This window comes from Oryzias latipes, chromosome 18 (genome assembly GCF_002234675.1).
Source record: "Oryzias latipes chromosome 18, ASM223467v1".
NCBI classification, from domain to species: domain Eukaryota; kingdom Metazoa; phylum Chordata; class Actinopteri; order Beloniformes; family Adrianichthyidae; genus Oryzias; species Oryzias latipes.
The window spans coordinates 25,509,175-25,520,979 of record NC_019876.2 but is presented as its reverse complement, the minus strand read 5'-3'; the positions used below and the strand labels follow the sequence as shown (position 1 = coordinate 25,520,979).

Genomic DNA, 11,805 nt, shown 5'->3' with positions numbered 1-11,805 from the left:
CTGAATAATGACTTATCCAGACAAAACTGGAACTCTGTGTACAGAGAGAAAGATGTCGATATTGTTTTTAAATGTTTTTAGAAACATTTACCTCACTTTACAATAAGAACTATCCAATTTATAAATTCAAGAACAAATTTGCCAAATGCCCTTGGTTAACCACCGGTCTACAAAATGCTTGTAAAAAGAAAAGTAACCTCTATAAAGAATTCTTAAAACAGAGGACAAGAGAAACTGAGCACAGATATAAGTCATGTAAAAATAAACTGAAATAACACGTTACAGTAAAAAAGTGTACTTCAATAATCTACTGAATGATAATAAATACAACGTAAAGCGAGTTTGGGAAATATTAAATAACATAATTAAAAATGGGACAAAAAAGCGAACTTATCCAGATTATTTTACAGATGAGAAGGGTCAAAGCTATGACAATGTTACAGCAAACGGTCTCAATAACTATTTTGTAAACGTGGGTCCAGAGTTGGCAGTGGAAATTCCAAAATGCAAAACTAGCAAAGACAATAATCCACCCATCGACAGGATCCCACGCTCAGTCTTTCTCTCTGATGTGAACGAAAATGAGCTGATATCAATTGTGAATAATTTCAAGAGTAAAAACTCAAAAGATTGTGAGGATATAGATATGAAGGTGGTGAAAAAAGTCATTTATAGTGTATTTAAGCCTCTAACATACATATGTAACTTATCATCCTCTCACTCATGGTGCAAAAAGAATTCAACATGACTGTCACGATGAGGGGGCTCGAGAGCCGGTAGGACCCAAATGCAGAGACGGGAGGCCAACGGGTTCAGGACTAAAGGATTTTAATAACAAAAAGCGCTGCAGAGCAGGATGACAAAACTAAAACAAAAACTTACTGTGGCTTGGCGATGAACATTAAACGAGGACACTAAGACAAGAGGACGCTAAAACCTGGACCTTCCAGAGGAAGGCAGAGACAAGACTTTTATACAGACAGGCAGACAAGACACAGGTGAACATGATCAGGGCAGATGGGGACCAAGGAAGTACAACTCAAGACATGACAAGACAGGAACCCTTTCAAAATAAAACAGGAAACAGGCCACCAAGGAGGAGGGGGCCCGTGAGACTAACAGTGACGGACAATGAAGTTCGGAGGCCGGGCTCAGCACGCCAGCAAGGCCCAGAAGAATCCGGAAGACGACGGGGGGCCGCGCCGTCCGGCGAGGCAGGTCCGGAGGGCCGCGCGGTCCGGCGAGGCAGGTCCGGGGGACGGCGCGGAGTCCGGCGCGGAGTCCGCCGCGGAGTCGGCCGGCGGGCCGGGCCAGCAATCGGCCGGCGGGCCGGGCGTGGAGCCGAGCTCTGGCGGGTCGGGCGTGGAGCCGAGCTCTGGCGGGTCGGGCGTGGAGTCTGCTGGAGGGTCAGGCATGCCAATGGAAGCGGAGACCCGTCTGGGTGCAGCCAGCACCCCCCTGGGAGCAGGGACGGGTCGGGGTGCATCCGGGACCACCACTGGAAGGGGATGTGGTGCATCCGGGACCACCGCCGGAACAAAAACGGGACGGGGACGGCGACAACGACCCCCCCCTCAGGGCAAGACGGCTCCCTGTGAAGTCCAGGTGGCTTCCACTCCAGGCATACAAGGCAAACTGGGCCTGGTCAAAATCCCAGTAAGACCTCGTACGCTCGGCTTCTTGGCAGTAGGCCTCCAGAAGCCGCATGTCCCGCTCTGCTGGGTCCAGAAAATATGGCTGGTCCATTCTGTCAGGGTGAGGGGGGCTCGAGAGCCGGTAGGACCCAGGCGCAGAGACGGGAGGCAACCGGGTTCAGGGCAAGGTGTTTAATTACAAACAAAAAGCGCTGCAGAGCAGGATGACAAAATAAAACAAGACGTACTGTGGCAAAACATGAAACATGGCATGAAGGAGTCAGGGAAAAAGACGTTAATGGACCAGCACAAGAAGAAGGGAGAGACGAGACTTAAATACAGACAGGGCAGACAAGACACAGGTGAACATGATCAGGACAGATAGGGACAAGGAAGTAAAACTCAGGAACATGACAACACAGAACACCTTTCAAAATAAAACGGGAAACAGAACCAAACATGACAGAACAAGAAATAAAACAAAAACCAAGAGAAAACAAACTCAAACCATGACAATAACAGGGTAAAAGAATTCTGCAAAACACAGTAAAGCAGCTACAACTAAACATATTTAGACAAAAACCCACACTTGAATCAAATCCATCCAGACAGGCAAAGGGAATGGTATCCCACAATCCCTTGCGGTGCCGATCTAACAGCAGCACCAAAGTTACACCTACTTAATAGAATTTAAATGAAAGTAAAATGTCTGTCTGATAACTATGTGTTATTTTTAAGCTGACTTAACTATAAATAATTGATTTATCTTAACTAAAGCAAATAATTAAGTTAGATCAAACTAAAAGTTTATTTTTCCAACATCCATACGTGGTCTTATTACCCTCTCATGGTGGAAAAAGTAATATCTGAGCTTCTTCATCCACTAAATCATCTTCAAATGGACACGCCATGCTGCTTCACCTCTCTGAAAACAAACTATCCTTCAACTATCCTGGTCCAGACCAGGTTATGTTCAGAGTATGACTTGCTCTGGCAACTTGACATACCCTGAAACAAACATTTTTTGGAACCAAAAGCTTAGGTTATCAACTTCCTTAGCCTCAAACTAACCGTGGTAACTCACATAACCTGCTTTCTGGATTCCCCTCAGCCCCTCCCAATTCTGAGTTCTCACCAACTGATGTAGACGAGTGAGAACAGTGTGCTGCTACACTGAAAAAAAGGAGACAGCCGTCTCTTGGATTAATCTAAGCATATCTGGTGCATTTAACACAATTTCTACATGTTTTCGAGTCAAATGTGACTGTACAATGTATAATCTACATGAAATGATAAGATTGCACATAGATTTGTTCAGATCACTTTGGAATGAAGCAACTCGGTTATGTTGCAATACTAATTATCGGGATACCTCACGGGATTTCCTCTCGCGCGCTAAGGATTGTTGGAAAAAGAAGGCAGCCATCTCAGTCAAATCCAATGCCTCGTGGTACGACACGTCACACCACAACTTTCCCGGTAAGTCTTGAATTTTTTATTAAATAGTGACAAAATCTGAGCCAAATGTAGCTTAATGTCTCAAGAGTGACTACATAACGTTAACGTTGAAATAAGTTGACGTTATCACTCTGTTTTATTTGAATTTGTCTTTTGAGCAGGAGCGGTCAACGTCACATTTGGCGCTCCTAACATATTTTGGTCTTATGTGTGAATTTTTTTTTCTTGAATTAATCGTGGTTTACATTGTGTGTTAACGGCACTTTAGTGTTGTTAATATAAGAGTGTCGTAGCCCTTACGGAGAGAAGGGGCGGGTTGCAGCGTAAAGCGAGAGAGAACGGGGGCGCGTAGCTAAAAAGACTGAAAAGTTGTAGCTGGATACTGTATGCCGAGTGTAAATTGTGGACAAATAAAGTGTCGAGACTCATCCAGCCGTGGTCCGAGTCGTCCTCCCACCAGCTAATTTCTCTGGACGCGGGGTCTTAAACACGGAGCTGAGCGGCTCCCTTGCCCTTACGGTCATCAAGCGGTGAGCAGGAAAGTTAATTTCGATAATAAAGTCAAAGTGTCATTCTTCTCATTAATAAATGCAGTTTCTAATACAATCTTGTTATGTTGAGAATGAGACGCTACTGCTGGGTTGTGATAAAACTTAACATTTACTAAAAATGCTGCGTAACACAGAAGTCATGGCAACCGCTGAGTCACCATGGCAACAGTTACATACACAACAACAACAAAATCCTTCACAAAAAATGTTCTGTGTGCCCCTAAAACTCTGTCCTTGCTAAGTGCTTACTTAGTCGGCTGCATTATTTTAATTACTCCTCCCCTGTTTTGCTTCAGATTGACAAACTCGAGTCATCTATTCACCTGGAGTCAGCTGAAAAGTCGTGGGCTCAAGTATTTGTGGTAAGAACAAGAAGTTGTATTTGCTTTTAGGCTTTCAATGCATTACATATATTTTAAGTTGCTTTGCAAATTAGCGACAAATGAGTTATGTTTATCTCAGGAATGTATTTTTGAGTTAAACACCATTTTGTCCTCACTATAAGTTAATCATGTTTTGTTTCCCACTTTACAGTGAACAGTGCTACTAGTATTCCAGTGACAGAGTGAATGTGGCAATGCAAGGCCTGCCCTTCAGTTTTTCAAAGTAGGTCCCACCTTCTGAAGCATTATGGAGTAAGACATGGGCATTATGGGAATAACATTCGTATTCCATGTGTTCATGAAAGCTGTCCATGCACTTTTAGAACGTGGAATGCACTATTAATTCATTTGAATAGATGTCATGTTATTAAAACTAGCCACCATCATTTAGAGAGATGTATATTTAGCTGCCACTTGTGTCCCTGTAAGGATCTTGTGTCTGAAAGAGATTACTGGACTCATATTAATGCACACTTGAAAAAAAATGAGGTTGTAACTTGTATGTTTTTGCATTGCGACTTTGAAACAAATATTTTAGGATCTTTTAAATCCCACAAGAGCTGGAAACACAGTTTTTACTCATCCAAAGATTTTAAACCAGGAATAGTAATATCAGCAACTGTTGCTGCCCTAGATTCTGCTTCCAGTGCTTCTGATGATGACATTGAGGATGCTCAACCAAGTAGCAGTGCTGATGGTCTTAGCGACCTACCAGATGTAATCCAGCACAGTTTGGCAGCAGCGTTGTTAAAATTAGAACATTTTTCTTGTGTGCCAAGCAAAGCAATCAATGATTTTTTGGTAGAACTTCTATACCAAATTACCAAATTATGCCTTGACAAGTTGTCGCAGAGGATGTGTTCATCTAAAAACAATGCTTGATAATGCTTTCATGTTATTTCAGATAAACGCAGAGTTCAAGCGCATTACAACCATGCCTCTACAGTCAAGGTTTCTGTCGCAGCTTGACTTTCTGTCTGAAAGTCTGCTGAGAGTGTTTGCAAAGCCATCGGGGAAGCAGGGCAAAATGTTGAAAGACATGACAGACATGATGATGGTAAGAACTTATCAAACTTGTTTAACTATCAAGTTTAAATTGCAGTCAGTAAGACTTGTATAAATAAATCCATTTCAAAATCACGACTTCCTCTACCTGACAGTACTGATGATCTGTAATTTTTAACGCATATTCACTGTCTATTGAAAATTTGAGTTCAAATTTCTGTATTTTCTTTTGTATTAAGGATGACGTGGATGCTAGAAGGGAGTCCCTCATTAAAAAGGACTTTGCCTCTATTTGAAGGAGAATCCTGACATCTTGGTGCACGAGTACATGGTGAGTGTTGTAAGTAGATTACTGATTTGCTACATTTTAAAATGTACTCAGTGCACTCTGTGATCCTAAAAACAATTGTAAAGCTTAATATTCTTCATTTGAGCTAGAAGTTGTCGATTTTATTTTGACTTTTCAAATGTGGTATTGATGGCAGGGAATCTTTGGCAACAATAATTTACTATGCTGCTCACATGTTTAAACTATAGCATGAGTACTTTTGCTAGGCCTGCACAATATACCGCAAATTTATCGTTATCGCGACATTAAGCTGTGCAATATGCATACCGCAAAAGACGGCGAAAATCGCAATAAATGTTTACCTTAAATGTGCTAAAACAATCTCATGGCAGCTTGAAATATTGAACAAATGAAATAAATCCCTTTATGCATTTAACCAATCGGAAGGACCCATTTACGTTGTTGATCAATCAGATGAGCCCTTTTATGTTTGATGTTTGCCTCCTACGTCGACGTGGGTCATTTGGAGTCTAATTTTTAAACTGTTGCAGTGAACACGGAAATTATGTTTTTGGTTGTTTTGCTATTTGTTTATATACCGCGAATTATATCGTTATCGCAATATTAATCACCAATATCGCATTTCGCGAGTTTTCCTCATATCGTGCAGCCCTAACTTTTGCATTCAAAAGATCAGTTTAAAAAATCAATCTTCAATAATATTTTCTTTGCCCAGGACATGACTGATGTCTCCACTCTCAGTGCCATTGAGAAAACAACAGTGGGAGTCTATGTTGCCAGGGAGACACCAGGCAAGGACTTTCCTGATGTTGGCATCATCATCGAAGGTGTGGTGATACTTCAGGACCTGGATAATGTGGCCCTTGCAACAGCCATGCTGTTTGGACTTTTTTACTGCTTCAACATGAGTTACCTGGCACAGCTCCCCTACACTTTTGAGGTGATTCAAAAGGTGGTCATGGAATTGGATCCGACTGAACTCTCGAGAAAAGCCCAAAACTTAAAGACAAAACTTCAATAAGGAGAGATCATTGTTGTGCACGTCACATGTTTAACTAAAGGTAAGAGGACATTTATAGTTCACATACGCCCTCTTGCATTTTGGACATTGAATTTGTAGGTGAATGATCAGCAACCCAAAAACGATCACATTGTTCAGTGTAGTGTTTATTCTGTGGGATGGTTATAACTGTTTACCTGCCATGGAAACGTAGTGCCATTTTTTTCTGTTTAATTGGTATGGTTCTTCAATTTTGTTTTTCCAAGTGAAAAAGGATGATTGTACGCAATCTGAAAAGGTTGTAGTTTAAAAAAAAGTTTTAATACTTCTAAGGCTGTTTTGAATCATGATGTCACAATACCAGTGTTGAAATTTTTGACACTTGCTGTATTTTTGACTGTATTTTGTGCTGTGGCTTTTGAAATAAAGCTTTGACATGCAACTGTTATTTTTTATTTATTTGAGTAAAAATGAGTAATGTTAACAATTCCAGAAGGTTAACAGAAAGGTATTTGCAGTTCTACAAATGATTTATTTTAATAACTAATAATTTTTTTAATGGTAGCACCATTGTTTTGAAATATTACTAGTTCTTACAGGCAGTTATATTAGATAAAACAATACATATTTAATTTCAAGGTCTGATATATCTGACATTAGAATAGAATTCAAAATTGTAATATGAAAAATAAGTTGCATTTAAGCAAGCAAATAGTTTTGGAGTAAACATTACTGAATAGTGTTGAAATAAAGTGATGAAATTGTGACCAATTAAACTGATCCAAGAGCTCAAATTACATTGTGGTAACATGTCTCAATCACATATTTTTAACACAAAATAATCAGTTTTGTTGAATGACATTTACTTGTGTTAATTTAACTTGATGGTTTAAGTTGCTGTGAAAGCAAATCATCTGTGTGCAACCACTGTCCACTATTGAATTAAGTAAATCGAACAGATCTTTTTTTTCAGTGTAGCTCCGCTAACATTTTCTATGCCAATCACTCATTCATCCTTCATTTTCTGTACCGTTTTTCCCTTTCGGGTTCACGGCGCTGCCGGAGACTATCCCGGCCAATTGTGGACAAAGGCAGGGGATGCCCTGGACAGGTCGCCAGTCTGTCGCATGGTAGAATGTACACACTCTCAGTCATACCTATGGTCAATTTAGAGTTGCCAATCAACCTATGAAGCATGTTTTTTGGACAGTAGGAGGAAGCCGGAGATCCACTGCGCCACCGTGCAGCCCACTGCTGATCAGTCACTGGTCTCTATTAGTGACCAGGCTGCTTTAAGACAACCCACCCACCTACCTCTCACTCCCCCGGGTCGTGCATTGTTGTGCGCATGACAGGTTTGTATTGTGAGCCAATATAGCATTTAAACTTTGTTCTGTGGCATACGCCAAAAACATTCTTTTAAGGATCCTAAATGTTCCATAGAGTGTGGAACTTGGTTTTATATATATGTTGGATATTCGACAGACATTCATCATGGATCTGCAGTGGTGTCTCCCAGGGACCGTCAACAAGTGAACAAGTGCATGAGATGGAGAACATTTTAGATCAAACCCAAGACTAAATGCTTAGCAAGAAGAAATAAAGGACTAAAAAATTTCCTATTTAAACAATCTGGTTTGTTTTGCAATGTTTTAATAAGAAAGTTTTGCAATGAGATGCTCAGTATTTCATAAGAAAAATGGTTTGAAGTAAACATTCTATTTTTTTTCAATAGCTTTCAGAGAGAGCCAAAAAGAGCAATACACTGATCCTGAGAGTGCCATCTGGTGGTCAAATAAATACATAACAGATTAGAAAGGAAAACAAATCATAATCCATCCCAAGATTTGCCCTGTTATTTCCATTGTTAGTAACTCGACCTACTAAAATTTGAGAAGATAACTCATCTAAGAAGTTTTGTCAGAAGTTTTAAAGACAGATAAGCAATCATTAAACTAATACCAACATTTTATATCCTACATCTTCCTCCGCTCTTCCAGGACCAGGTCAGGTGAAAACTGAAAATGAGAACACCTAGAACAATTAGACAAGGCCCAAAGTGGAGGACTGGATTATCCCCGACTCCATATACTCCACAAAAGCAGAGTAGTTGGAGTGCAAAGGCAGATGTAGGGAAACATCACGTGTTCACCCCTGGAAAAATTCCTGGAACTCCTTCCTGATGTATGAATGTAAGTGTTGGGCGACCGGGGAATCCCAGTGGAGGAATGGTGTCCGTTTCTGAAGAAAACACAAGAATCTGCCCAAGAGTCAACGGCCTGCTTCTCTCTGAAATGAAAAACACAAATGTAATGTGGATTTGCATGACATTAAAATCTCTCAATGAGCGTTTAGCAACTATTAATGAATCCACTGTGTTCTGATGATGAAAATGTGGATGGTTTATTAAACCATTACATTGGAACACATTGTGTTTCTCAAAAATTGTGGTCTATATTTGCCGATGTAGAGAGAATCAATGCAGACTGGTTTTTCACAACGATTTCTGGAAAATTAGAAGGGTGTTCAATTTTGGAATTGTAGATTCGGACAGAACTACAAAATGGCAAACACACTATAAATAGTGAGTAGGGAATTCGGACATAGCCTTTGACTCAAGACACTAGAAAGACTTCCTTTAGTATCATTAAAGGCATTACAGTTTAGGTACCCCAAGATACCATTAGGCTCTTGCCGTCTTCGCTCCCACTAAAGAACATTCGGTCTTTGACGGCAACAACCAAAAACCTTAAACCTACCCGGGTCGGCCCTCCATCATCACAGCACCCTCAGATTGTCCAGAGTTGTCCATAAAAATGTCAATCCGATGGCGAGGATTAAAGCGCCGTCTTCAGAGTGCCCTGAAGGCGCTCTCCAAAACCAAATCCCGTGTCACATGTATGTAGCTATGAGGGGGGGGCAGGTCCCTCATCCACCTTGGCTTTGGAGGTCCTTCAGAATGGATGCCAAATCTTGTCTGTCCAACTTAAATAATTTCTTTTTAGCCCACAGTTTGCAATTTAGAACACAATGCCTTCTAAATTCATACTACACTTTTAGCATATTTGATGTTGACTAAATGAAAGAAGGCAGGAAATAAAATGAAACTAAACTGTCACTTACTCTTGTTCACCTTCCTCAAGATCAAGAATAGGCGGCCTGCCAAAACAAAAAAAAAGTCAAATTTAATTCCCAAATTTTGCTGAAGAATTAAGTTTCCACAAACTTGTAAAGGTTTTTCATGACCAAACAAACGGTGTTTAAAGCAGGGAATGTTAACATACTCTTCAATTGCTACATCTGCCTGGAGTGACTCAAATATTGCAGCAGCAAGGTCTGCATCTTCTTCATTGTCTGTTCTGTAGTTAAAAACATAAAATATTCCATCATTCCTAAATCAATTTAAAAAATGTGCAAAAAATCAATTTTAATTTAGCTACAGACAGTGTGTCAGGTCCTTGCAGACAAAAAGAGGACCATGGTGTTTCTTTCTTTCTCCTTTGTACAGGACCTCTTCCACTGCCAATCAGAACATTGTAAGGTCTGAAAAAGGCGAGTCAGGTCTCTGTGAACATTGTCTTACCTGGAGGAAGAAGGTAGACTGGGGGTGTGCAACAGCTGAGATGGCATCATTGGGGTGTAATGCAGATGTCGTACAGGTGAAGACGAGGTGTATCTGGATGTCATGGAGGAAGAACAAGGAAACACAAAACTTCTTCCTATCGATACTTTCAGTCATGAAAAACGGTGTCACCACTGAGAGAGCACCTCACAGCTACAACAGATGCCCTTGACTCAGCAGAAACACTTGGGCTGCAGGAATTTCTGGAACCATGAGGGACGGGAGATCCTGCATTTCCCAGCCTCTGGACAATGAGGGCTGTGCTCCTCCTCATTTGCTCAAGGAGCATTCTCACGTCATCGGACCTGTCAATGAGTCTGAAAATCATCCACGCGCTTGATGAACTTACTTGCTGTTTGCAGTAAACTTTAAAAACAGAATTTCAACCTATGCATCAGTCTGAAATCATATGAATACTTTGGATTCAAACCACTGATTATATCTGAGAAGTGGAATGACTGAGTGTGACGTCACCCCCAGACAATCACTTCCAGCTCCAACCTAATCAAGTCATTATGTCGCCTTTTTTTTTTGCCATACAAATGTTGCCATGCTGGAGCCAGACAATGTCAGTAAGCAGTGATTGGTCTGAGTGGGTCCAAGTCAACGTTTCTATGGAAACCACTCAGCAGTAAGCTTGTTGTGAGGCCAGACCTTCTACACTTGAAAACGGGCTACAAAACAATCTGTCAAATTTTGACTGTTGGACATGGGGTCACCAGAGAGGCATGTGAGTGGCCACTTTATAAATTGATTGGCTTAAACCACAAAATATATTTAAAAAAGAGGATTAAGGATCAAATTTAAACAACCAAAAAAAACCCCAACGTATCCGAGGACGAATAGGGCGGAAATATCTGGGCAATAATAAGGGCAGCCGTGGTGCATCGGTAGGGCGGTCGACCCATGATCGTAAGATTGCAGGTTCGATTAAAGGTGCTTCATAAAGGTGAAACGTGCCGAAGCGTGTGTGTCAAACGGGCCATCACTAACTGGAACCCCTGCCTGCTCCTCGTCAGGGTGCTTCCCTCATTCCCCTGCCTAACATTATTACCCTTTAAGTTTCATTATCTTTACAGTATATTCCACCACTATTCTCTGCACATGGCCTCCGTTTCTGTTCAGGTTAAATTGTTGTGGGGTTCAGAGTAATCCTGATTACGGACTAATAGTGCTCTGCTTTTACCAGAAGGTTCTTTGCACGTTTGAGTTTAATATTTTTTAATTACCCTGCAACGGGAAAATGGAGGGGGTTTGTTGAGTAAAGAATTGTATTAGTTTTTAGCTAATATGTCAACGTGCTAAAGCAACATTCTAGTTAATGGAGTTACGAAACTGTTAAAGTTTACTTAAATCTTGGTGTTTAAGGTTTTAAACTGAATTCTTATAAATGGTTTATTAAGGACTCTTATTATAAAGCGTTATCTGGAAATGTAACAAAAGTGTTAAACGTGACAAAGAAATAACAAATGTGATTATTAATATTATTATTACTAGATATAAATTGGAATGCTTGGCATTTTTACCGTTGTACTAAAAAAAAACATGGTAATCCTTATTTTGATCTGATTTATTATTTTACAGCTTCTACTGCTAAGAGCAGAAAAAGAAAATTCAAAGATAGAGGCAACGCTGGAGGTGTTTGCCGACAAGATCACCAGTCCCCTTAAACAAGACGACACAGATCTTTTGCTGAAGACGCAAGCAGCTAATCATGAGCATGAACGTAAAATCTTCGCCATGATAACAGTTTATGAAGAGATCAATCCAGCCTCCACAGCCACCTTTCTACCAAGCACCAATTCAGCCCTCTCAGGTTTACAGCTCAATTCTTCATCCTAC

At 40.6% G+C, this 11,805-nt stretch overlaps 1 long non-coding RNA gene across 1 annotated transcript; it reads left to right on the top strand.

The window, feature by feature from the left end:
* The first annotated feature begins 4,178 nt into the window (after nt 1–4,178).
* LOC111949282 lies at nt 4,179–6,594 on the top strand. The gene is made up of 4 exons (XR_002875292.1): nt 4,179–4,249; nt 4,931–5,083; nt 5,271–5,362; nt 6,057–6,594. It is a non-coding gene; the product is annotated as an uncharacterized LOC111949282 (long non-coding RNA).
* Nucleotides 6,595–11,805: the final 5,211 nt, after the last annotated feature.